Source organism: Sinohyriopsis cumingii, chromosome 5, assembly GCF_028554795.1.
Source record: "Sinohyriopsis cumingii isolate HCF-2022 chromosome 5, ASM2855479v2, whole genome shotgun sequence".
NCBI classification, from domain to species: domain Eukaryota; kingdom Metazoa; phylum Mollusca; class Bivalvia; order Unionida; family Unionidae; genus Sinohyriopsis; species Sinohyriopsis cumingii.
Window position 1 is genome coordinate 64,564,430 of NC_142965.1, and position 25,280 is coordinate 64,589,709.

The following is a 25,280-nucleotide window of genomic DNA, read 5'->3' on the forward strand; positions in this document are numbered from 1 at the left end:
ATGTTAAATTTACATAGCCATTATACCGGCCCAGGGGGGGTCTGTAATGCTAATTCCCATAGACCCTATGGTGGCCCCATTCACTACTGATACAGATACCGAACCAAATTATTTCCGAGTGATTCAAACACGGATGGTTGCGACGCAAAGCCACTTTAAAGGTAATAGTCTTCTGCCGGAAACGCCAGCGGTTTTGACCCAATCATACATGCGACTTCATCATTTAACGCTGTTATGAGTGAGCGATGTTATGTCACCCATTCAGGACAGCGCACTACATGATTCATTAGCAATTCTTGCTCTCACTGATGCACATATGATTTTGCCTTAAGTGTGATGTGTCGTTCCACAATAGCTTGATCGCGATGCATGCATACATGTTCACGACGCGCCTGCACGTGAGTTTATTATCAACACAGCAACGTCTCTGATAATCTATTTTACTGGATCCACCTGTCGAAGCCGCAGCCAGGTTAGTGGCCCACTTGCATAGATGCGTTTGAATGCGTCTACAATACTTGCTGGATTTGGACATCACGGTTCGTCTTCCTTATATCTGATGAGAACTTGATATTTTAGGCACAATAACATGTCGGTAGTATGTGACATCGATGCGATCGACAGGGTTTACTTCAGGTGCTGGTCGTTTATTGGAGTACAATTGTATACCGAGTGGTGTTCGAGACACACAGCAATTGTATCTGGGACGATGTTTATCACCAATATATTTGCTCCATGGTACCCCCAGTAGCTTTGTTAGCGCGGTAGCTATAACACCGCCAGTGACGTTTTTCACAAATATCTCATTGCTCCACATCTTACACACGTTTTCAGCGATTGCGGTTTGGTCGTTATGTGTTACAAGCCGAGCTGAATATGCAGTACGTGATTTTTGTGTGACATCGAACAGGGTATCACTACAGCGAAAACATCTTTGACGCCATTGACTTCTCTGAGTTGGTGAGCCTCGACCGCCAGTTGAGTGATGGATCGCCCAAGTAGCACTAACATGTGTCTCATGTGTCAAGGAATGACAGTCTGGCTAAACATATACAAAGACGAAATCTGCCAGAGATGCCATAACCGAGACTGCCGGCCGACGCCATAAACCTGATCGTGGACACCTGTAAAATTTCACTAATTTAAAAATTGCCCGCAAACATGTCAAAGTTATGTTACAGTCACACATACTGCACAAGAAGACCTCACAGAGGGGTTTGAAAAAATGTTTACACCTATGATCAAACCGACAAATTAGATGGCATGCGATACATTAGGCAGCGATGATGCGAACAGACGAAAGACTTTTGAACGCTTGCCAAAAGCCATTGAGAGGTTCCAAGAAAACATAGATGCAAACAGAAATGACAGGGAGGAAATACGTCAGGAAGTTAGTGCTCCCGAAAAAGGTAACCAGGTACTCGATGAAGAAGGCATGCAGGCAATTATCAGTCTTCCGAAGCCACAACCACAAACGACCAACTAAGAGATGGAAACTCTCTTCTTTATGGACGAATTTCATCAGTGGTTCCTTTTAAATCCGACTTGTGCCGTTCTTTATCGACCCCCTCCACTAACAGGAAAGAAATCTTTTCAAAGAACCAGCGAAGACAAATGACATAAATAGATATTGAATGACTAAAAATTGTATTAATGGATTTTACTGGGGGAAAAACTGCTACAGTGGAAAGGTCGAATCGTTTTAAAGAAACTAATAATGATTTAACTGCCGGGGACCTTTAATAAAGCAAGAATGTGTACATTATGTTATGTATATTTGATTTAGTTATATCTGATTTAATATATGCTTATTTAAATTTAATTGTTTGTCAGTTTTAAAAAAAAAATTATTTTTCATTACATGATATTGTAATGTAAATTTATTTACTAGAGATGATACTTTTTTCAGAAACTAAGTTGACCTTGAGTGTTAGATTATAAACACCAGGTGTTGATCTAAATCCTGTCCTTGTTTCAGAATTTGTAGCAACCATCGTAAAAAGGTTCTATTTTATTTTAAAATGATTGTTTGTTTTCGAGGTCATGATGGGACTTTGTCTTTAAGATAAAAACATTTTTTTCTTAGAATAAAATGATTGGCTTTCGTCAGGATCACACTGAGTAATGTGATCTGCACTCGCCTTCTATAACCTTCGAGAAGATGATCACGTGTGAACCCTTGTTTACGTTTTTGGAAACGATACAATCTCTGTTTTGGAGAATTAATCTCAGTAGAAGCTGGGCTGTTAAACTGTTAATTGTATGTTGTGATGTTTGGAGTTATTTCAAATTACTTGGTTTGGAGTTATTTCAAATTACTTGGATCCAAAGGATTACTTCTGTTATTTATCCGGAAAATACGTGTGCTCGTGTAATATTGAGGAACAGTCACAGGTTTTTATAAAAATGTATTCAACTATCAGAAATAGGAGTGATAATTATTGTTTCTACAAGGAACTGTAGACTTCAATACTACATATTGCAGCATACGTCATCGTCTTCCATCTTGGAATTTTCCTCGTGATTCGAACGTGAAATCAGAAGAATATTTTGTTATTAGGACTACTAAAATTGTATTCTTCGATTATTCTTGAATTGTTTTTGGATTTAATTCTATAAAACCGTAAGTTCATATTTTTTAATTTTTACAGAACTTTTCCAGGGAAATAACTTTTTGTATTTTTTTCAAAGCTTGTTGTTTTCACTCGTTCTTGTGTTACTGTTATTCGAGCCTAAACAAGTGACATAAGAATTATAACATACAAACATCCACCACAAAAATTTGTAGGAAACTGTCTTGTGAAACCTTTGTTTTGTGTAGTGGACAACATAGATAAACAGGAGTCAAAACCGCAGAGTTAAAATGTGTATCTGTAACGAGCAACAACTCAGTGAACTCTTTGATCGTCTGGAAACAATCGCGATGTATGTTCGTGAAGGCAACAATGCACCTGAAGTCATAAATGAGGCGGCGTTGATTTGAAGCCGGTTGCTCACAAATGACGTCATGGCTCCGGGGACTTTTATCTCTAATATGCGTGAATTCGGTGAAGACATAGACAACACCTTCTTATTTCCAAAATTGGCTAGATTGCGCAGAGAAAATACTAATTTACAGACTGAACTCAAATTCATTTCTCTACTCTGAAAAAATTTACAGTGCTGTCCTAAGATCTTGCAAACATTACGAGGACAATCTACAACCATTGGACGAAAAGAACATAAACATGAAAACCAAAGTTCAGTTTAAAATATGAAATATCCGTTTTATAATACAATCTAGAAATGAAACGATTTAATATCAATGTACCTGATGCATACCTCTGAAAATATTGAAGTAATAGTTAATTGTAAATGGATCTCCTGTTTGCCTGTTCATAATGCCTAAACGTGATTTGTCACGTGCGAAGTATTCTCTGGATTATGTTTCTTAAATACCGTTTTGAATGGTTGGCAAAGAACAGTATTTACAACATTTTGCTATGATCCTGGAAGCACTTTTGCTTACATAAGTATCTATCAACTGTCCGAACAAATTAAATACAATAAAATAAAAGAAAAGAGTCCGAACTGAAATAAAGGTTAAACTGAACCCTAAAGACTAATGTGTGAAATTATTTATTCAAATCAACCAGAAAATGAGTTAAAGTTTATTAAAGCCAATTGATCTACACAATGACACTTATCACACATGGATATAAACTAATCTAGTTAAATCGGCCACAAAAAGAACAGATCGCAGTCAAGATTTACACCTGTGATAACCGAGTCAAAGTGCAGCTATTCCCGAACATAGAAGTAACTTCCCTAAGACAAAATGTTCTTATCTACACAATTGATCAGATTACTTAGAGATTACGTATTTTAAATTTCCAAATTCTTAAAGATATGAGACTCCACAACATTTATTTTACATGATCAATCGCGTTTCAGCTGCTTCTCACTAATGCGTTTCTATGATGTCAGCTGTACTTAAACGTCAAAGTTGCTAGAGTACATATGAATTTTTTCCATAACCTGTTTTTGTACGTATTTTGTTTTCACATTTGAGTACACGTACTTTTTCAAAGTAGGTTGAAGATACCCAACACGACCGTTGTACCAATACCTGAATCGCATGCGATTTCTGATCTATCATCGAGTGGTTACAATGAACTTTTCAAAAAGCTTGAAGATTTAGAACAATGAACGTCAATGACATGTTAGAAATTTTGAATTTTTGATCCAATATCTCTGAAGTTTACTTTCACTTTCGATAGCCGTTGTATCTGCTATCTGAAGACAAGCATCAACTTGTGAAATACCTACGGTTAAATATTACTGTATAAATGATCATTGCTGAAATATAGTCACTGATTGGGAGATGGGGGTTTACGATATAAGAAACAGAAGAGAACGAAAACAAACCAAATTTTTTATGATTTGATGCAAACACGTCTTTTACAAGCCATTCTATTTTTGTGGTTCTCACGCATGCGTGTGATGTTATGTCAACCGAATTTAAACATCAGAATTACACGTGCTCCCATAATTTCATGAAAGGATATTTATAAGATGACATACGTAAAATGCACTGCACTTGTGAGCTATTCTTTGGCCAATCGTGTTGCTTATAATTTTAAACATGCGGCAAAGATATTTTATTTTTTGAGGTGACTGATTATACATTTTGAACAATATACTTACTGGCTCAATAATCGAGAATGGTGAGTAATAACTAACTGATAACTAAACATTTCATTTTGAAAATTGGCAAAATCAACAAAATAAAAATAATAATAACGGGAAGATAATCGGTAATAACAATGTATTTTTTAGAGTAGAATATGGCTTAACTATGGGAGATAACTCCTACAGGAATACTTCAACATCTCGATTCGCTCCTCTGAACCATATTAATGTGTTTTACATCAAATGCAAAAATATGCAATACAGTTTTCTATTGTTTGTAATTTGTGTTGCAAAAGTTAAAGTTTTAGCACTATTCATAACACTCGGGAGAACGAAGATCAATGAATTGTGTTGAAATAATCACTGAGATACGTCTTTATAGCTGTAGGATATGTTGGCATGTAAATAGATAATATAAGGGAGATTAAGCTCACTTGCAACTTTTATAATGGTAAGATTTGTCTGCCCTACATGTCGCCTACGCGCAAGAAAAGAAAATTAAATACGAAACGCTGATAAATTCAAACTTTCAGAACTCTCATTTACTATCTACTCCCACTATCGTGGCGCGAGTTTTGTATCATGTTCATTCATCTATTCCATCCATTCCAAGTATTGATATCTTGACTGAGTGAATATATAATTCGAAATATGTTAGCATCATTAATAATAACTCTAAACTTTATTGTGATAATCTCAACAGTTGTCATAGAGGTCATACGAATGTTTCATTACTTTAACATAAAATTACCAATCTATGTATCAATAGATAACGTGTATTTATTTTCATGATATAAATAGCATGGTCAAAACTATGTTACGAAATAAAAACTGAAGACAAAATTTCTGATCTGTCGATTGCAAGTATCAAAAATAATATCCTTCAATGTTTCGAAAAGATACATAATTTACAGACTGTACTCTAATGGATAACTAAACATATGTGTATTTTGCTACATTAACAGTACAACTCTATGAGCTTGTAAACAGAGAGTAAACATGCACGTCTTGTGAATATGTGGTCTTCAAGAAACAAAATGGTACACGTGGGAAACGTAATAAGGTCACTACAGTGCCGGCTGTGTTATAGATGGGTAACACGTATCATCGTAGAATAAAGGAAAAGAGATAGCGTTGAAAAGTATAAATTTGAGTTTCGGAACACTTGGTTGACGAGAGGTCTGAGGCACTTGCCTTTATAGATCACTGGTATCTCATGTCTATCGTCGTGGTTTCGAATCTGAAGCTCTGCAAAACTTGAGAGTGGTGTCCCGCGAGTCCGTGGTTCTTCCCGGGATTTTTCATGATTTTTCCTCCGCCAGATATACTGGTAACCCTGTATAGCCTATCGTGTGCTGAAAAATGGCGTTACACCCAAAACAACGACAACTGTGATTTTCACTACATTTCGGGGAAGCTGGAACAAAAATATCACAGATTATAAGCCTAAGAGATTGTGCATAACATAAAAGGATATTAGGATCACATAACCATTGATGCAATAATTAGAACGCTTAGACTTAATTCAGGTTTCGAAATCAATGGATTAGCTTGCAAAATAAACAGATATGCATGTGAGTGTGCAGCAATAGTAATTACAGGATTAATGTATTTCCAAAAGAAACAATATTTCATGTTAATTGGTATAATTTAAAACATGGATTTCGGATGAAAATAAAACTAACCAATATCGTACCTTACATTTGTCCTGCAGCTTATTTTAATGCATCAAATTATTAATTCATCTTTAACAAACTGCGAGGTTTTGAAGCCACATACACTTACAGTGATAACATGACAAACTGCGAGGTTTTGAAGCCACATACACTTACAGTGATAACATGACAAACTGCGAGGTTTTGAAGCCACATACACTTACAGTGATAACATGACAAACTGCGAGGTTTTGAAGCCACATACACTTACAGTGATAACATGACAAACTGCGAGGTTTTGAAGCCACATACACTTACAGTGATAACATAACAAACTGCGAGGTTTTGAAGCCACATACACTTACAGTGATAACATAACAAACTGCAAGGTTTTGAAGTCACATACACTTACAGTGATAACATAACAAACTGCGAGGTTTGAAGCCACATACACTTACAGTGATAACATAACAAACTGCGAGGTTTGAAGCCACAAACACTTACAGTGATAACATGACAAACTGCGAGGATTGAAGCACCAAACACTTACAGTGATAACATAACAAAGTGCCAGGTTTGAGGCCACAAACACTTACAGTGATAACATAACAAACTGCGAGCTTTGAAGCCACAAACACGTACAGTGTTTACTTAACAAAATGCGAGCTTTGAAGCCACAAACACTGAGTGATAACAAACTGCAAGGTTTGACAAACACTTACAGTGATAACATAACAAACTGCGAGGTTCGAAGCCACAAACACTTACAGTGATAACATAACAAACTGGGAGGTTTGAAGCCACAAATACTTACAGTGATAACATGACAAACTGGGAGGTTTGAAGCCACAAACACTTACAGTGAAAACATGACAAACTGGGAGGTTTGAAGCCACAAACACTTACAGTGATAACATGACAATCTGGGAGGTTTGAAGGTACAAACAGTTACAGTGATAACATGACAAACTGGGAGGTAGGTTTGAAGCCACACACACTTACAGTGATAACATATCAAACTGCGAGGTTTGAGGCCACAAACACTTACAATGATAACAAACTGCAAGGGTTGACAAACCTTACAGTGATAACATAACAAGCTGCGAGGTTTGAAGCCACAAACACTTATAGTGATAACATAAGAAACTGCGATGTTTGAAGCCACAAACGCTTACAATGATAACATAACAAACTGCGAGGTTTGAAGCCACAAACACATACAGTGATAACATGACAAACTGCGATTTTTGAAGTACAAACACTTACAGTTATCACATAACAAACTGCGAGGTGTGAAGCCACAAACACTTACAGTGATAACACAACAAACTGTGAGGTTTGAGGCCACAAACACTTACAGTGATACCATAACAAACTGCGAGGTTTGAAGCCACAAACACTTACAGTGAATATATGACAAACTGCGAGGTTTAAAGCCACAAACACCTACAGTTATAACATGACAAACTGGGAGGTAGGTTTGAAGCCATAAACACTTACAGTGATACCATAACAAACTGCGAGGTTTGAAGCCACAAACACTTACAGTGATAACATAAAAAGCTGCGAGGTTTGAAGCCACAAACACTTACAGTGATAACATTACAAACTGCGAGGTTTGAAGCCATAACGACTTACAATGATACCATAAGAAACAGTGAGGTCAGAAGCCGCAACCACTTACAGTGATAACAAACTGCAAGGTTTGACAAACACTTAGAGAGATAACTTAACAAAGTGCTAGGTTTGAAGCCACAAACATTTACAATGATAACATGACAAACTGGGAGGTTTGAAGCCATCAGAACATACAGTGCTAACATAACAAACTGCGAGGTTTGAAGCCACAAACACGGACAGTGATAACGTAATAAACTGCGAGCTTTGAGGCCACAAACACTTGCAGTGATAACATAACAAACTATGAGGTTTGAGGCCACAAACACTTACAGTGATAACATAACAAACTGCGAGGTTTGAAGCCACAAACACTTACGGTGATAACATAACAAACTGCGAGGTTTGAAGCCACAAACACTTACAGTGATAACATAAGAAACTGCGAGGTTTCAAGCAACAAACATTTACTGTGATAACATAACAAAGTGCGAGGTTTGAAGCCACAAACACTTACAGTGATAACATAACAAACTGCGAGGCTTGAAGCCACAAATACTTACAGTGATAACATAACAAACTGCGAGGTTTAAAGCCGCAATCACTTACAGTTATAACTTTACACACTTGGATGTTTGATGCCACAAACACGGTGATAACATAACAAAATGCAAGGTTTGAAGCCGCAAACACGTACAGTGTTTACTTAACAAACTGCGAGCTTTGAAGCCACAAACACTTAGTGATAACAAACTGCAAGGTTTGACAAACACTTACAGTGATAACATAACAAACTGGGAGGTTTGAAGCCACAAACTCTTACAGTGAAAACATGACAAACTGGGAGGTTTGAAGCCACAAACACTTACAGTGATAACATGACAAACTGGGAGGTTTGAAGGTACAAACAGTTACAGTGATAACATGACAAACTGGGAGGTAGGTTTGAAGCCACACACACTTACAGTGATAACATATCAAACTGCGAGGTTTGAGGCCACAAACACTTACAATGATAACAGACTGCAAGGGTTGACAAACCCTACAGTGATAACATAACAAGCTGCAAGGTCTGAAGCCACAAACACTTATAGTGATAACATAAGAAACTGCGATGTTTGAAGCCACATACGCTTACAGTGATAACATAACAAACTGCGAGGTCTGAGGTCAGAAACACTTAACGTGATAACATAACAAACTGCGAGGTTTGAAGCCACAAACGCTTACAGTGATAACATAACAAACTGCAAGCTTTGAAGCCACAAACACTTACAGTGATAACATAACAAAGTGCCAGGTTTGAAGCCACAAACACATACAGTGATAACATGACAAACTGCGATTTTTGAAGTACAAACACTTACAGTTATCACATAACAAACTGCGAGGTGTGAAGCCACAAACACTTACAGTGATAACACAACAAACTGTGAGGTTTGAGGCCACAAACACTTACAGTGATACCATAACAAACTGCGAGGTTTGAAGCCACAAACACTTACAGTGAATATATGACAAACTGCGAGGTTGAAAGCCACAAACACCTACAGTGATAACACGACAAACTGGGAGGTAGGTTTCAAGCCATAAACACTTACAGTGATACCATAACAAACTGCGAGGTTTGAAGCCACAAACACTTACAGTGATAACATTACAAACTGCGAGGTTTGAAGCCATAACGACTTACAATGATACCATAAGAAACAGTGAGGTCAGAAGCCGCAACCACTTACAGTGATAACAAACTGCAAGGTTTGACAAACACTTAGAGTGATAACTTAACAAAGTGCTAGGTTTGAAGCCACAAACATTTACAATGATAACATGACAAACTGGGAGGTTTGAAGCCATCAGAACATACAGTGATAACATAACAAACTGCGAGGTTTGAAGCCACAAACACGTACAGTGATAACATAACAAACTGCGAGCTTTGAGGCCACAAACACTTGCAGTGATAACATAACAAACTATGAGGTTTGAGGCCACAAACACTTACAGTGATAACATAACAAACTGCGAGGTTTGAAGCCACAAACACTTACAGTGATAACATTACAAACTGCGAGGCTTGAAGATACAAACACTTACAGTGATAACATAAGAAACTGCGAGGTTTCAAGCAACAAACATTTACTGTGATAACATAACAAAGTGCGAGGTTTGAAGCCACAAACACTTACAGTGATAACATAACAAACTGCGAGGCTTGAAGCCACAGATACTTACAGTGATAACATAACAAACTGCGAGGCTTGAAGCCACAAATACTTACAGTGATAACATAACAAACTGCGAGGTTTAAAGCCGCAATCACTTACAGTTATAACTTTACAAACTTGGATGTTTGATGCCACAAACACGGTGATAACATAACAAAATGCAAGGTTTGAAGCCGCAAACACTTACAGTAATAACATAACAAATGCGTTCATCGAGATACAAATTTACATTTAAACTCAGTTATTTGCATATAAAATTTCAATTTAAAGATTGTCAATGATGACTCTATTACAAAATACAGATAAGTTAAAATAGGCATTGTGGTGGCAACATTTGGTTGCGGGATTTTCGTAATACATTTTATTAACCAAGTGAAAGCAATACACAAGAGTCATGTCTACTTTCAGATGCAAAAACTGCTGTTTTAATGTAAACAGCCTGATCTCTCTTCGGTCATTATATTTGTGAAATTGTATACATTGTAGCAATGTATTTTATACACTGTAGCAATGTATTTTACACTGATAAATAGTGAAGTGTATTGAGTAAACTGAAGTACTTTTGGCTGATATATTTCTGTCATTAAGTACTATGTGGTGGATTTTGGTTGCTAGTCATCTGCACTCCCAAACTCGGACTTACATCTGTACTAGGTACAATGTGGTGGATTTTGGTTGTTAGTCATCTGCACTCCCAAACTCGGACTTACATCTGTACTAAGTACAGTGTGGTGGATTTTGGTTGTTAGTCATCTGCACTCCCAAACTCGGACTTGCTCAATTGATGATTCTCCTTGCTTATGTTTTGAATATAACACCGTAAATGGCTTCCAAATGAAAGTTAAGAAATAAAATAAAAATATTTTTAAAGCATTCATGTATTGCAAAATATGGGCGTGATGAGCAAAATGAGCCCTGCATCATATATCATGGAGCAGCCAATAATCAATGATAGCTAACTGGTAGTCCTTTTGGAAGTATGTTTGTACCTTGCAAAGGATGAGAACGGCATATGAATAGATGTTAAGTCTATGTCTGTCTGTAACTTGCATAATGGAAATACAATCATTATGTTACTGATATAAAATGGCACAACAATACCACTGAAATTCTAAAGAGGAAAGGATCATCGAGTTGACACTTCTATCGATAGTGTATGATAACGTGGGCTCTGTATCGTTACTTGTATTGACACGCGACACAGGTGTATCTTTTAACCCCTAAAAACTACCGCAGTTGTGGAGTTGGAAAATAGGCTAAGATGTTATCAAACAAGCACTAGGCCTTTCTACAAATATTGCATTATCAACGCAGTTGGGAATAAGCCAAGATTTTCTGGAACGACATTGAACCATTTTCCAACTGGTATATTCCCAACGCTATTGAAAATAATTACTGAATCGATATATGACTATTCGTTTTTCCTTTGACCCGAAACTTCAGCATAACGTAATCATTTTTCACTTCTTTAACATTTGGTACCAACTGTATCTCAAGAACAAAATTTAAGGTAAAATAATTAATTCATTGAATTACTGATATTTTTAACTAGAAATCTAGATGATCACATCTAAGAGAGCTACGAATATTTTTTAAACAATTTCTGAAAGTAGTTATTTTAGCCCTAGACGACTGTTTCCTGAACAAAATTTAAAATAGGCAGGGGTCACATGCTGTTGAGGTCGGATACACCATATATATCTGGGTGTAACATCTTTATATGTGTTAGGAATTGTTATATATATATATATATATATAGAGAGAGAGAGAGAGAGAGAGAGAGAGACAGACAGACAGACAGACAGACAGACTATGAATTCATTCAAGACTGTGAGTGGGATCCTTACTGAATCGATTGCATTTCTGTGCACATATCGGTACAAAGATTATTGAATTACCTTTCAATTCATGCTAAAAATAACACCATAGATTGTATTCTTGTTGTAACTTGACAACAGACTAAGGAATGTATTTCAATGGAGAACACTTTGACAGTGGCAATAACACAATTTTTAGTGTAGAAAAATAGCCTTTTAGTTAAGAATCCCTTGTTTTATAAATTTGGTGAAAATAATAAAGGATCATGTTGGTCTTACTACTCATTACGTTTAGAATTAATCATACAGGTTTAGTACAAGGACATGATTCAATTAAAAAAAAAATTGGTCTAACATTAATACCTTGTGTTGGCGTCACTTCAGAGGCGTAGCTATGATATTTTGCGCCCGGGGATGAACTATAAAATTGGCGCCCCAGCCCCCTCCCCGTTTAATCACATTTTTGAATATTACCCTTGTTTACTTATTATAATGTAACGTTGTAAGCCTCATTTTGGCGCCCCTGTACCTTTGCGCCCGGGGACATATGTACCCCCTGCCCCCCCACCCAGCTACGCCTCTGCGTCACTTATTTGTTAGCACAAAGTAACCCATACATTTTATTATGTGCCAGATCGAACGAATATGCTACTGTATATCCTTTACAAATTTACATCGATAACTTTATAATATATACACATACAATTCAATGCACCGAAAATTAAAATAACTACACAAAGAATGAAAAGTTTGCATTAAATAAAATACGTCACATCATGAATGACTGAAACGTACATAACCTCGTAAAGCAAACTTCATATTACTAGGCCGTATTGGCAGTTAAATTGGATGTTGGGAGAAAGGCATCTGAAATATTATCTGGTCAACCGTTTAGCTATTTTAGCCTTGAAATAATCAGATTTAAAATGTAACTACGTTGATGTGTTTGCCTACCGTGTTGAGCCTTGTAAAGATAGGAAAATGCTGAAACTGTATGAAGGAACGAGGTGAATTAGCAGGTAGGGAGAAATGAAACAAAGTGATACTGGTATAATTATTGTTTTCGGGGAAGCTCGGTCATAATTCCTCAAAGACAGGATCTACAGGTTCTCTTCACTTTTCGGTACAGTATCTTGTTGTGCTTCAGTAATTGGTTTTGACAGTACACCAGCACATCAAAGGTTATATCGTACAAAAGCAATTGTAGTATAGTGTCTTGCCCAGATATACATCACGATGAACGATCCGGCCTGGCATGGACACAATTTCGACCCACACCCTTCCGGTCACATTTTCAAAACACTAATCAATATGTTCCTGCGATTCCCCAATGTTTTTAATACAAAAATTTCATTTCAAGTACGTATTACATTAACCACCTCGTATATCATTAACTTGTATCCCTGATATTTAAACCACTGGATTCAAAAACACATTGGTGGTATTCTGTCAAACATTTTGACATTTATTAACGTGTAGAGCATATTTGGGCTCGAAAAAAATAGTCAGGTATTGGCCTTCGGCTTCTCTCCCAAAACAGTTTTGCATGGCTTTATTGTACTGATGTATGGATAATTTGGGGGCCCCGAGTGGCCGAGTGGTCTAAAGTGCTCACCGTTCCGGATCACTGCCATCTCACCTTTGTCTGCGTGGGTTCGAGTCTCAGGCTCGGCTAACGTGGGTATGTGAGAAAGCCTTCCAGTAGCTTCTCGTAGGTCGGTGGTTCTTCCCAGGGTTTTCCATGGTTCTTCCTCCACCAGTTATACTGGCCGCGATGTATACCCTATCTTGTGCTGAAAAATGGCGTTAAACCCTGCAACAGCAACAACAACGGATAATTTCTTGCTACTGTTAAACTCTCTTTCAGGGTTATCATAAATGAAACTGCTATTCTAATTATCTACGTTATATATATATGCATACATCTTCGGTGATTTGTTTTATTTTCTTTCAATTGTTTTCATTTGTCATAGGCAATTTCGAGACGAGTCAATAACTCGAGTATATTTTGATCGAAACAATTAAACCATTCTCTCTCTCTCTCTCTCTCTCTCTCTCTCTCTCTCTCTCTTAAAACCAGTGGAACTATAATTTAGGTGCAACGTGCTTCTTGTCACACTCGTCAGACACTTACCCACGACATGCGCATAATTCGAAAATGGGTGATGTCAAATATTTTTGACTTTCAAGGAAATATCTTCAGCTGGTAAAGGTCACTGGCAATGGGAAAGTTCAGCATCAGTGCTATCCTATATCATTTCCTCCCGCGATTTAGTAAAACTTAAAACTGAATATCTATTTCCAATTAAACTTGTATGCAATACATGTGATTGAAACGTTCGAGAAACCTTCCTTTCAAAGAAAGAACTCTTTCGGAATTATCAAAAAAAAACTAATTGCTCATTCAGCTTTCTCACAGAAATCTTATTTTGGTAAAATCTGAGAATGTATCTTAAATGTGCTTATATACGTAGTACAACTGTCTTCCTCTTGGTAGGTCCCACCCCCAACAAATAGTGTTCACGACCTAATATACTATGTTTATAAATATGTTTCTCTTTCTTGCAAAAGTCATAAATAAGATAATAATTCGTATAGTACACAAACATATATGTCTTTCATGTAAAATTCTGTCGTCGTTTTCTGACATTTTGAAATTAATTAATGCCAATGACATATTATATTTATTTCCAATGAAATAAAATCAAAACGAATCTTAAGAATATAATTTATAATACATATAAGACCGCACAGGAAGCTTTCATAATAAGGTGAGCTACATAGATAACCTTACATTCCTAGCAAAACGAAACTGAAACCTGTGTAGTCGACGATATCAAGGTTAGATAATTTCATTTCTTGCATTTGCTAGTTTAACTATTGTTTCTAATAAACAATTTAAGTTGTTTACTCGTAACCTCCAAACTGTTTTTCAAATGTAAGTGAGAAGAGCGATAAAATGACAGCAATAATAGGTTCATATACACGTCGCATTCATTACCATTGTTAGAACATATGCCATTACAAAAACATCGTTGCCGCTGAGGTCATTGTAATTATAAAAAAAGAGTGCCGAATAAAGGGAAATTACATGACTGAAACGAACCACAAATAAAGTACTAAACAACGAACCTATTGATTAGAAAGATCTTTTATAAATCGTTATGAAGTCATTTCTCCAGATCTGTACATTCAGTTAGAAACGCAATATCTGCAGATAATTCCTTTTTATTGTAATTGACAATGTCTACATTATCATAGCAACGCTTAAATGATACATTTCCATCAGAACTTCTATAGAAAATTTTGATTTAAAAACACCGTTCTTTAAAACAAATTATCGAATTTGGGCCTTTTCCTCTGTACGTCGTGTGACTTTTTAAATGACTTAACAAATGTCCGCAGAATTTGTTTGACTTTACACCTTGAATGGGCTTTTGAAAACCTGGTTGAGACAACGGCTGTCTTGATCATGATCGGGGAATATGCGAACCGTATGTATGTCGGTATGTCCATAGCAAGAATGTTCGTAAAAATTGTCGCGGTTAGTATTTAGTCTGCAATTTTGACAAGTGCGTTTATGATTAAATAACTTGGTTATTTCAACGAATATGAACCTGGTAATACACAATGGTATGGAAAGTGGAACATTTGCACATGAGGAGTAACATCTAGAAGAACATAGGAATCATGAGACGGAAGAGGTTTATGACAATTAATAAATACCATAAAATGTTCAAGCCATCCAATAATGATGCAGAAAATAAATATATTATAATAAGAATGAAATGTGTTAGTTAATTGCTTCAGACAATGTACAGTTTCGTTTGTTTGACAAAAGATCGTCTCACTAGTGACACAGATCATACGGCCAAGAGATATTACAGGGCCGTGAAAGAGAAAACATGCGATAGGAAACAAAAAAGTGCTTAAATCCAAAATCGATGGTTCACGGGCGTAATAAAACATATAGGAGTAGATGTTGCGTGACTATTTTGATAAGATTTTATTTTAAAAAAAAAGTAACTGCCAATAAACCTATAAAGTCTGCATTTGTGTCGCTAAGACATTACTACGTTTGATGTATGATAATACCAAAGTTAGCTTGGCTCCACAGGGCTAGAAATAATACCACAGTCACTACATTTTCGCCCTTTTTACTACCTAATCGCCCTTTTCAGTCAAAACGATAAGCAGACATAAAACACTTCTCTACTTTGATGTTTTCTCTTGAGAATTTGAATGGATTGCGCAGCTGTAACTTTTTGGTCAAAAATGGCTTTAACTGTATAGTTCCATTAAATAATCCTCTCCCTACTCCATCTAGCCCAGTCAAGAAAAAACATTCTTCATTGATTATTCAAGTTATATAAGGTCACCAGTTATTTCTTTCATTTCTCCTTCACCATTGAGTATTTATTGTTATTAGTAGTAATGCATGCAGGTGTTTACGTACATAAAGAGACAAGATTTAAGAGTATGGTTTTTCTTCCGTCTTAATAGAAGCATGATCCACTATTGACCAAATCACGCAGTCAATGACGTCCAAAGTCCCTTGTGGAAACTGTATGAGCTGGAAACTGACAAACTGCACCTCGATTAAAGCAACAACAAAAAGTAATAACTACTAAAAGTTCAATTACAAATTGTTGGGATGTTTTATCTTCATGTTTTCCCTTGAAAATTACAAAAACTGTCGAGTAAATTGGATAGCCGAACGGAGGTCTGTCTTGTCAGAATGAATCTGAATGTTTTTGTTTGTTAGTCCGGCAATTTAAAACGCTGCTGTCCCCCGCATACACGCGCATATCCTTATGTCGCGATTACCGCTCCGGTGGCCTAGTGGTTAGAACGTCTGCCTCGGATGCGGGAGGTCGTGGGTTAGATCCCCGGCCGAGTCATACCAAAGACTTACAAAAATAGTACTAACAGCTGCCTCGCTTGGCGCTCAGCATTAAGAGGTTAGTGTTAGGACTGGTCGGCCCGGTGTCAGGATAATGTGACTGGGTGGGACATCATGCTACATGTCTGCGGCATGATGCCCCAGTGCTAGACATCACTATAAACTGCCACACTGCAGACATCGTAGCGATATGAATGAAAAATTGTTAAAGCTACGTTAAAACTCCAAATCACATCACACTTTCTGTCGCAATTACGTTTCGCTTATTAAAATGTAGCTCTTCAAACAGATTATTTTGAAATAATATAAGCTTGTGGTCACCTGATACGCTTTGACCAATGAAACACTACCCCTTACGCGAAATATTCATATTACTTGCTATTATTCGCATTTTATGACTACTTCTAACTCAGTTAAATGCATGTATATTAAGCTGTGAGAATACAAAAGTTTAAATGTATATAAAGTTACAAATTTCATGTTCATGATGAAGTTAAAAGTTGAATCTTATTCAGGCAGTACACCTGCGTGATTCGTCCCCTAAGTATATAAAAGAGTCCTAAAAGATCAACCTGCTTATTAAATATCTGTAACGGACGGTATTAAAATCAGCAAGCAATATGTTTTCCACTATAAGAGCTCTCCTTGCTGTCAGACCTTTTTCTTTTGATTGCATTTAGTAGTCCATAATGATGTTATACCCATTTGTCTGATTAAACAAAGATTACATAACCACTTTATACAATAATGGACGCAGTCCTAAAATGGGTCTAATAAACTTGGTTATTATGCTATGTATCAAAACAAATTTTAGTTGGAATCATGCCTGTGTTCAATTACAAAATTATTCATTTATAATTGCTCTTACTCGTTTTAAAACTATATATAATCTTGCTGTAGAATTAGATCGTTAGAAACATATCAAAGGAAAGGTTTTATATAATATGTAATCAAAGCATGTCTTAAACAAAGTATCATTTCCTCTTTGAGCGTTCTTTCTATCGAGACTTTCGAAACAAATATTTACCCACGAACTTCTATTTTTGTTCTGCATTAGGCAAGTTTGAATCTTTCATTTTCACTGTCAAGAGAAATTATTGAAGTAGCTAAATATGCTCACTCGTATCTTGATCACTAATGTCTTTGTCTGCTCAATGATCGTTGTTTTTTGTAGACATGTAATACTCGTAAATACGTGTACCGTATAAGTGCATTAAGTTATAACTATTCACTATAAGGTTAAAAAACTTTATGTATGTTTAACAATAAAAAGCTTTTCATTTTTATTTACGACATCTTATTGATTCTGTGATATAATCAACTGGAAGGGAATTCAATGTTTTGTAAGGTTATATGTACGTACATGGTAATCGATCCTGTTATGTGAGCTCGAACGCAAGTTTTAGTTATTTTCACATGCACCGGTAAATACATTTGCCTCCTCTGAGTTCTGAACAAATAATCAATTATTATATGTGAAGTATAGTGTTATCATTGAAGGCATATGCGCACCAAGAACTAATTAAATTCTAGTAGACCGGGGTACACCCGACTTTTAAATTGCGGTGACAGTGACAACATGAAAATGGTTGGAGGTAAAAACTTACTATTTAGTTTAATTTTCCGAAAAATGACGTTTCAGCCAGTCAATGACCTTCTTTCTTTTAATTACGGTGTTTAATATAATATTACAGACGGGTTGGTTCCGTAGCTCATAAGATAATTATGTATCTGTTTCCATATATCTTGTAAACATTTGTAAGTAGTTCTGCTGCAATGACTCACCATTGCAAATCTCCGCTCTTTTTGCTGCTTATTCAGACATTTATTCATACGTATACTGACCATGAGTCATAGTGTCAAATCCGGTACTTTAATGATGCATCGTCAGGGAAATATTTTGGGCGGAATAACTATTGTTGTACTTTATTTGTTTTATGCATATGACTTTTGAACCCCACCTCCACCCCACCTTTTTTTGCATATTGTTTCTCAAAGCAGAACATCAAAATATATACAGAGTTTCGTGAATTTCCATCCAATTTTTTTAATAAACGCTATGTTGATGGAGAGACAGATTGTGAGTCGGAGGAATGGTAATACAATTTCCACCACTAAATCTCTTATCGTCTCCTTTAAAGCTAAATTAACAAAATAGCCAGCCCTTAGAAACAAAACACAAAGTTACCTACTCATTCAATCCTTCAATTGCTTCTGCAGCTATTATCTATGGGCAAAACTATATAGGTTATTTAATGTCTTGTTTGTCTGTTTCTTTTTGATCTGCTTTGTTCCCAAACGAATTGAAATGATTGAATAGTCCTTCCTATTTCTTTAACTAGTAAAAACATTTATACTCCGAATAACTGAAAAGGCAGAAACAAGTGGATATATGGTTAATTTCAATGTGTACAAATCTAACGGTATCATTTTGCGAAGTTTATCACAATGTAAATACGAATTTTCAATAAGAGCCCTAGGTTTCTAATGATCAAAGGATAATTATTTATCCTTGTAATATAAATACAATAATGTGATAGGTATATGAGGCTATAAGTAGTGGTATTGGTCAATTGGGGGCTTATCTCATCATTATATAGGCGCTCTTAGACTAACATGCGTAGATGCGTATGGGTTCACATATTAAATTCTGCGTTAAATTGGTCCATGCGTTTAACTTGCAGGGTTGGACTGAGGTCAAACGAGTTTGTCTGATCAAGAGTGTTTATGAGCCATAAGTGTTTATATAATCAAAAGTATTTAACGGATCAAAAGTATTTATAAGTCAAACATTTGTATGGGGTAAAAGCTTTTATCGGAACAAATGGGAATGGTAATACTTCTGGTTTTATCTACAGTTTAATACTTCAAATATACAATCAACACCTGCATTTTAATTATTATCCAAACACCCATCACTTCAATCCAAACACACTCCCCTACCATCCAACGAAAAGGGTTGGAAGTGTTGATTCGCATACTTTCACACAAACGTACAAACATGCTATCACACAAGATCTAGAAGAAGGCTGGATGAAATAGACAAACTACAATAACCTCTTATACAAATATACTAACAGAATCAAAAGCAATAAGTACTTACAGATATACACGTTACATACAAATACACACAAACACACACACACATACACACATACACACACACACGCAAACAAAGAGAGAAGAGGAACATATGGTTTATCAACAACGTAGACATTTTGTTTGGTCTTGGTGCTTTACGGTACAGAACACAAGTAGGTCATTAAATGCTGAGGCGATTAGAGCAAAATGTAGTGCCCAAGGACACACCACGGTAAGTGATCGAGTCTGATCCTTTAATAGGAGTCGAACCAGAGCCCTTTCGATCATGAGTCCTGCATGCTAGCACCTGAGCCACTGAGCTAATCCTCCTCCTCCTCCTCTGGCACCCAGTCTATATAACTGAGTCTTCTGAATTGCTCTTAGATTTCATCCAAGAGAAATTCAGTCTCTCAGACCCCTCTTTCCCCTCTCTTCTTCTTTTGTCCTCATCCATGCCGTCTTTATGTTCTCCACTTCCTTATACATCACATCTGTAACAAATTTTTTGCAACATGCAAAGAGGTGGTTTCCCTCTTGAGATACTCGTGATGTGGTAGCATTCAGATTCTTCTACCCGATCCAGGAGATGCTGTACTCTCTTCATCGTGCTTATGGCATCCACACGTTTTCCTACTCTGCAGTGCTGGCTACTCATTCTTGCTTTCTGGTCTACAAGGAATTGCGAGACTGGAGAACGCGCCTTTTCATATCTCTGAAATACGGATATGACTTTAAACATCCCTCACACAAAATACAACTCACACTCAGAATATAGAAGGAAACAGAATCTGCGTGTTGCTAAAAATGACTATTTTTTAATTATTTTTGCTTTGGTTTACAAATGAGTAAGGGAGTGTTTATATATGCTCTCTATACCTACATAAAAACACTATACCTAGCAAAAACACACAACTTATAAGGGAAGTGTTTTTTTTAAGTTATGCGTGGGAAAATATAAGGACATACAGAAAACATACAAACAAAATGGCAAAATGATTAGCATATATCTTTTTTAGAGGTGTGGGTGACCCTGAATAGGTCCGTTTTGTATGGTGAGTGGTCTTGGTTTGAACTTCTGGCAAAGTACGGTTTGATGACGGAAGATAATGAAGATGTATAAATTCACGATAAACATAATAAGCGTTTCCACCGTTCTCGTAAGGAGTGATGGCACACTGTTGTGAAATGAATAACTCAGTGTAATGGAGCTGCTGTATAGCCCACCTCATTGTACCCGACCAAATGGGTTACGCAAACAATAAATTGAATACATCGTTCAATTCATCGAGGTAACGAACATACTTGTAGATTCGATCGTTGTTGTAAATGTCTTTCACAGGAGCCAGAGCAATGTAACCAAAATAGAAAACTGCTATGTTATTGTACTCGTTCTGAACACTCTTGCGAACGTTCTACAGAGCTTAGCCAAACTGGCAACAATAATTTCGACCAGATATTAAGCATTAACATAATGCCCAATATAGATTGTCATAATGGCAGCCTAATATGTAACCCTTTGCGATAGGTGTTTTATTCATAAACGGTAGGCCAATTTTTATCAAGCTATTCTTGAACTTGTTCGCTCATTCAGGATATCGACGATGAAAGTATTTTGATTTTCATTGATATTCAGGTTTTGAATAGGATAAGTGATTTCTACTAACAGCAACCTGTCTCATTGTGGCAATCTCATATTGGCAATCGATGCTCCAATGGCAAAATACCATTGAAAAATTTGGCGGACAAACACGGTTTGAGTTTTTGCAACACGATCCCCACCTCGAAAACATAAACATTTGTTTGTTTTTTTGTAGCTCTTGTAAAGAGGATCTATGACAAGTAGTGGTAGCCGCTGTGCTTAATTCTTCCTGTTATAGTCAATAATTTGTTAAGCGGCAATCCACATGTCATTCAAATACAGAATGTTCGGTGTTTGTATTTAATCCATATCCATTCTGTTTCAATATTGAGACACATTCCAACGTAATTTCACACAGTACACCATGGAGAAGGACTGCCGGTTCCTGATGCACCCGAATCTTTCTCACTTGAGTCAGACGATGACGAGGAAGAGGATGAAACTTTTAGTCCTCATCCATCAATGTCACATGACGCATACTTTCTACTATCCTCCTCCTCTGAACCACACCTTATAATATATGGTCAACTGAATGACTTTTTCAGGGATTTGTAACTATCCAAGAGTAAGGCACAGATGTTGGGCTCCAGACTACAGCAGTGGAATATCCATTACAGGTGATGTTAGGATTTCTATGTTCCGTGACCGTCAAATGCATCTTGTCCCATTCCTCTTCATGACAGGTGATCTTGTAGCTTGCAACAACATCGATAGTATAATGGCAACCCTCAACGTCGTTCATCATCCAGATGAGTGGAGGATGTTCATTGACTCATCGAAGACGAGTCTTAAATCCATCAGTTTTGCTGCTTAATGGCAATGTTTCGCTATCCAGTCTAGTTGGTCATAGAATCCATATTAAGGAAACCTATGAAAACACGAAAGAAATTTTGAGGTGCATAAACTATGACCAACATCAGTGGAATCTTTGTGGCGATTTGAATGTTCTCTCTCTCTCTCTCTCTCTCTCTCTCTCTCTCTCTCTCTCTTCTCTTGATTGGTCTGCAGACTAGATACACAAAGTACGGCTATTTTCGCTGCGAATGGGATAGTCGTGTGAGAGAGATTCCCACTACATCTAGAGAGATTGGCCACTCCGACAGTCATTGGGGCCTGGGAGGAAAAGTGTTCTGCATCAACCACTTGTTGAATAGACGAAACGTTTGTTACCATCCTTGCACATTAATCTGGGTATGTTGAAGACCTTTGTCGTGGCCATGGACAAACCATAAGCAGATTTCAAGTACCTCTGTAGAAACTTTACAAGGTTAAGTGAAGCTAACATAAAGGAAGGTGTCTTTGCTGGTCCTCAGATTCCTGAACTTCTTCGAGATCATCCTTGTGATCGTGCGCTGCCTGGCAAGGAAACGACGGCAGGGGAAGCCTTCCAGTTAGTGGCAACAAATTGTCACTAAAACAACAAGGCAAACAACTACAGGGAGTTGGTGGAAAACCTCCACAAGGCCAACAAATGCCTCGGTTGCAACATGTCACTAAAGGTACATTTTGTGCACTCTCATCTTGATTTGTCCACAGAACTGCAGAATAGTGAGCGACGAGCACGGTGATCGATTTCACCAGGACATTGCAACAATGGAGAAACACTATCAGGGCAAATGATGCTATATAGCTATAAGAATCACACAATGATTACGTAATCAATTATCCTATCAGGACGTTGCATTACAGGAGAGCTATATCAGCGCGTAATCTTACTGCATTACAATTAAAAACTAGCCTTATGTTTCATAGTATGTTTGAATGCAGTTTGATTTCAGAACTTTGTCCTCATGCAGTTTAATTAAAGTGTGGTCCCGAAAGCGTTTCCATTTAGTTATATCTGGAGTCATTAAATCTGATCGTCAAATACCATAACAACTCAACAAACTCTGTAGTAGGTTGACAATAATCCATCTGTGTGTTTTTTAACATGTGGTCAAGAGTATGGCTGGTGTGAACACGGCTGAAAAGAACGTCAGTCGTTAGATATGAGACTCATAGAAATGTGCATGGAATGTTGCAGGTTTTAACATATTCATTTCAAATTTTTGCATGCGTTTTGCTTCAATGACGAGTTTTGTGGGTAAAATGACAAGGTTACCAAATGACATGGTTATTTTGCCTCAAGTCATTAGAACCACCAAAAGGTTGTCTTTAAAATGCCAAAATATACGACAAAAGCATTAGGAAGGGTTTAAATCAAAACATAGTGGATAACCGACGAATTCGAACCTATAACAGGCAAAGTATGTCTGTGAATTTTAAATATGTTTTCTATTTGTTAAAATCCTATACTCTTATAAATTCTACGTTTGCGACACTATAACAAACTATCTGTGAAAACTATACATAAGTCATTATATGCCCAACTGTTGAATTAGTTTGTGGTAGTTAATAATATCGCTACGTTATCATTATCGTACTTCTCAACACTATAGGCAAACCTTCGTTTGTTTTTATGTCTGAGTTCCTAAGAACTTGAATGGATCTTGTTCCTATTATTCAACTGTTATGCTCCTAAGATGTGACCCCACCCTACGATATTTACCCCTGTCAGGACAAAGATTTCTTGGTTGATTATTGCAGTTATATAAGACCTTCGATTAGTCATCGATGTACAGATTTACACATCATCTTCTATCATTTATATGTTTCATCTGAATGCTTAATTATCTGAGTAGTTATGAATTCAGTCAGTTTCAAGGTAACTGACGTATGTGAGTAGAGGACAGCTATGTTGTTATTAATGTTACTTTATGTTACTTTTGAATGTATAATATATACAACATTATAGTTACCTAACACGAAGCGTGTTCATGGTCAAGCGAGTAAAACTGAATTGAATCGTGTCCAGGCAGTAAACCTGTATAATTAGTCAGGTAAATGCAAAAACCTACAAAAACGAATAAGCGACCCACATACCTTTTTATCAAAGTTCTGTTGTGAAACTCCATTCCACAATCCATTAATGAATTACGACATGAGTACAGTTTTGCAATTCAGTATCTTGTAATGGTATATTTACGTTATTAGTCCTCCATACGACAAGGTGAGCAATTTAAAAAGAGTTATCTTTATCTGCACAGGTAAATCGATTTCTGAATAAACCATGGTCTCCTCGAAGATCCTAAGAAAAAACTGTTTATTGTTTGTGCAAATAATATGCTCAGTAACGTAATATATCTTGTCAACATTGTAATTGATATTTGACCAACAGCTGTGTCTCTCTATAGCATCACCACGTCCAGTTTACTGTATATTCCAACCCTATATACATATCCCCTGCTACTCACTGTTAATCATAGAGCAAAATCCATCACAGGTATGGTATATATATATATATATATATATATATATATATATATATATATATATATATATATATATATATATATATATATATATATATATATATATATATATAAAGGTTGGTCTGGAAATACTTAAAAATGTCATTGTAAACGGGCGGACAGACGAAGAGTATCACAATTTTCCCCTCAAAGCAGTTTGATGATACTTGCAAAATTAGTTGTTGTATTTATTCAAGCTAAATGGCAATACAAATCGACCTTAATAAAACAAAATAAATATTCCTTGTTGACTCATTCCTTCGTACGTTTGCATCTACATCTATTCTATGTAGATGTAAGTACAGTCTTGCATGTTAAC

At 36.5% G+C, this 25,280-nt stretch overlaps 1 long non-coding RNA gene across 1 annotated transcript; it reads right to left on the reverse strand.

Moving 5' to 3' along the window:
- Positions 1-5,344: 5,344 nt before the first annotated feature.
- Positions 5,345-24,861, reverse strand: LOC149799326 (uncharacterized). The gene is made up of 3 exons (XR_016420893.1): positions 24,534-24,861; positions 10,882-10,964; positions 5,345-6,088 (listed from the first exon to the last, which is right to left on the reverse strand). It is a non-coding gene; the product is annotated as an uncharacterized LOC149799326 (long non-coding RNA).
- Positions 24,862-25,280: the final 419 nt, after the last annotated feature.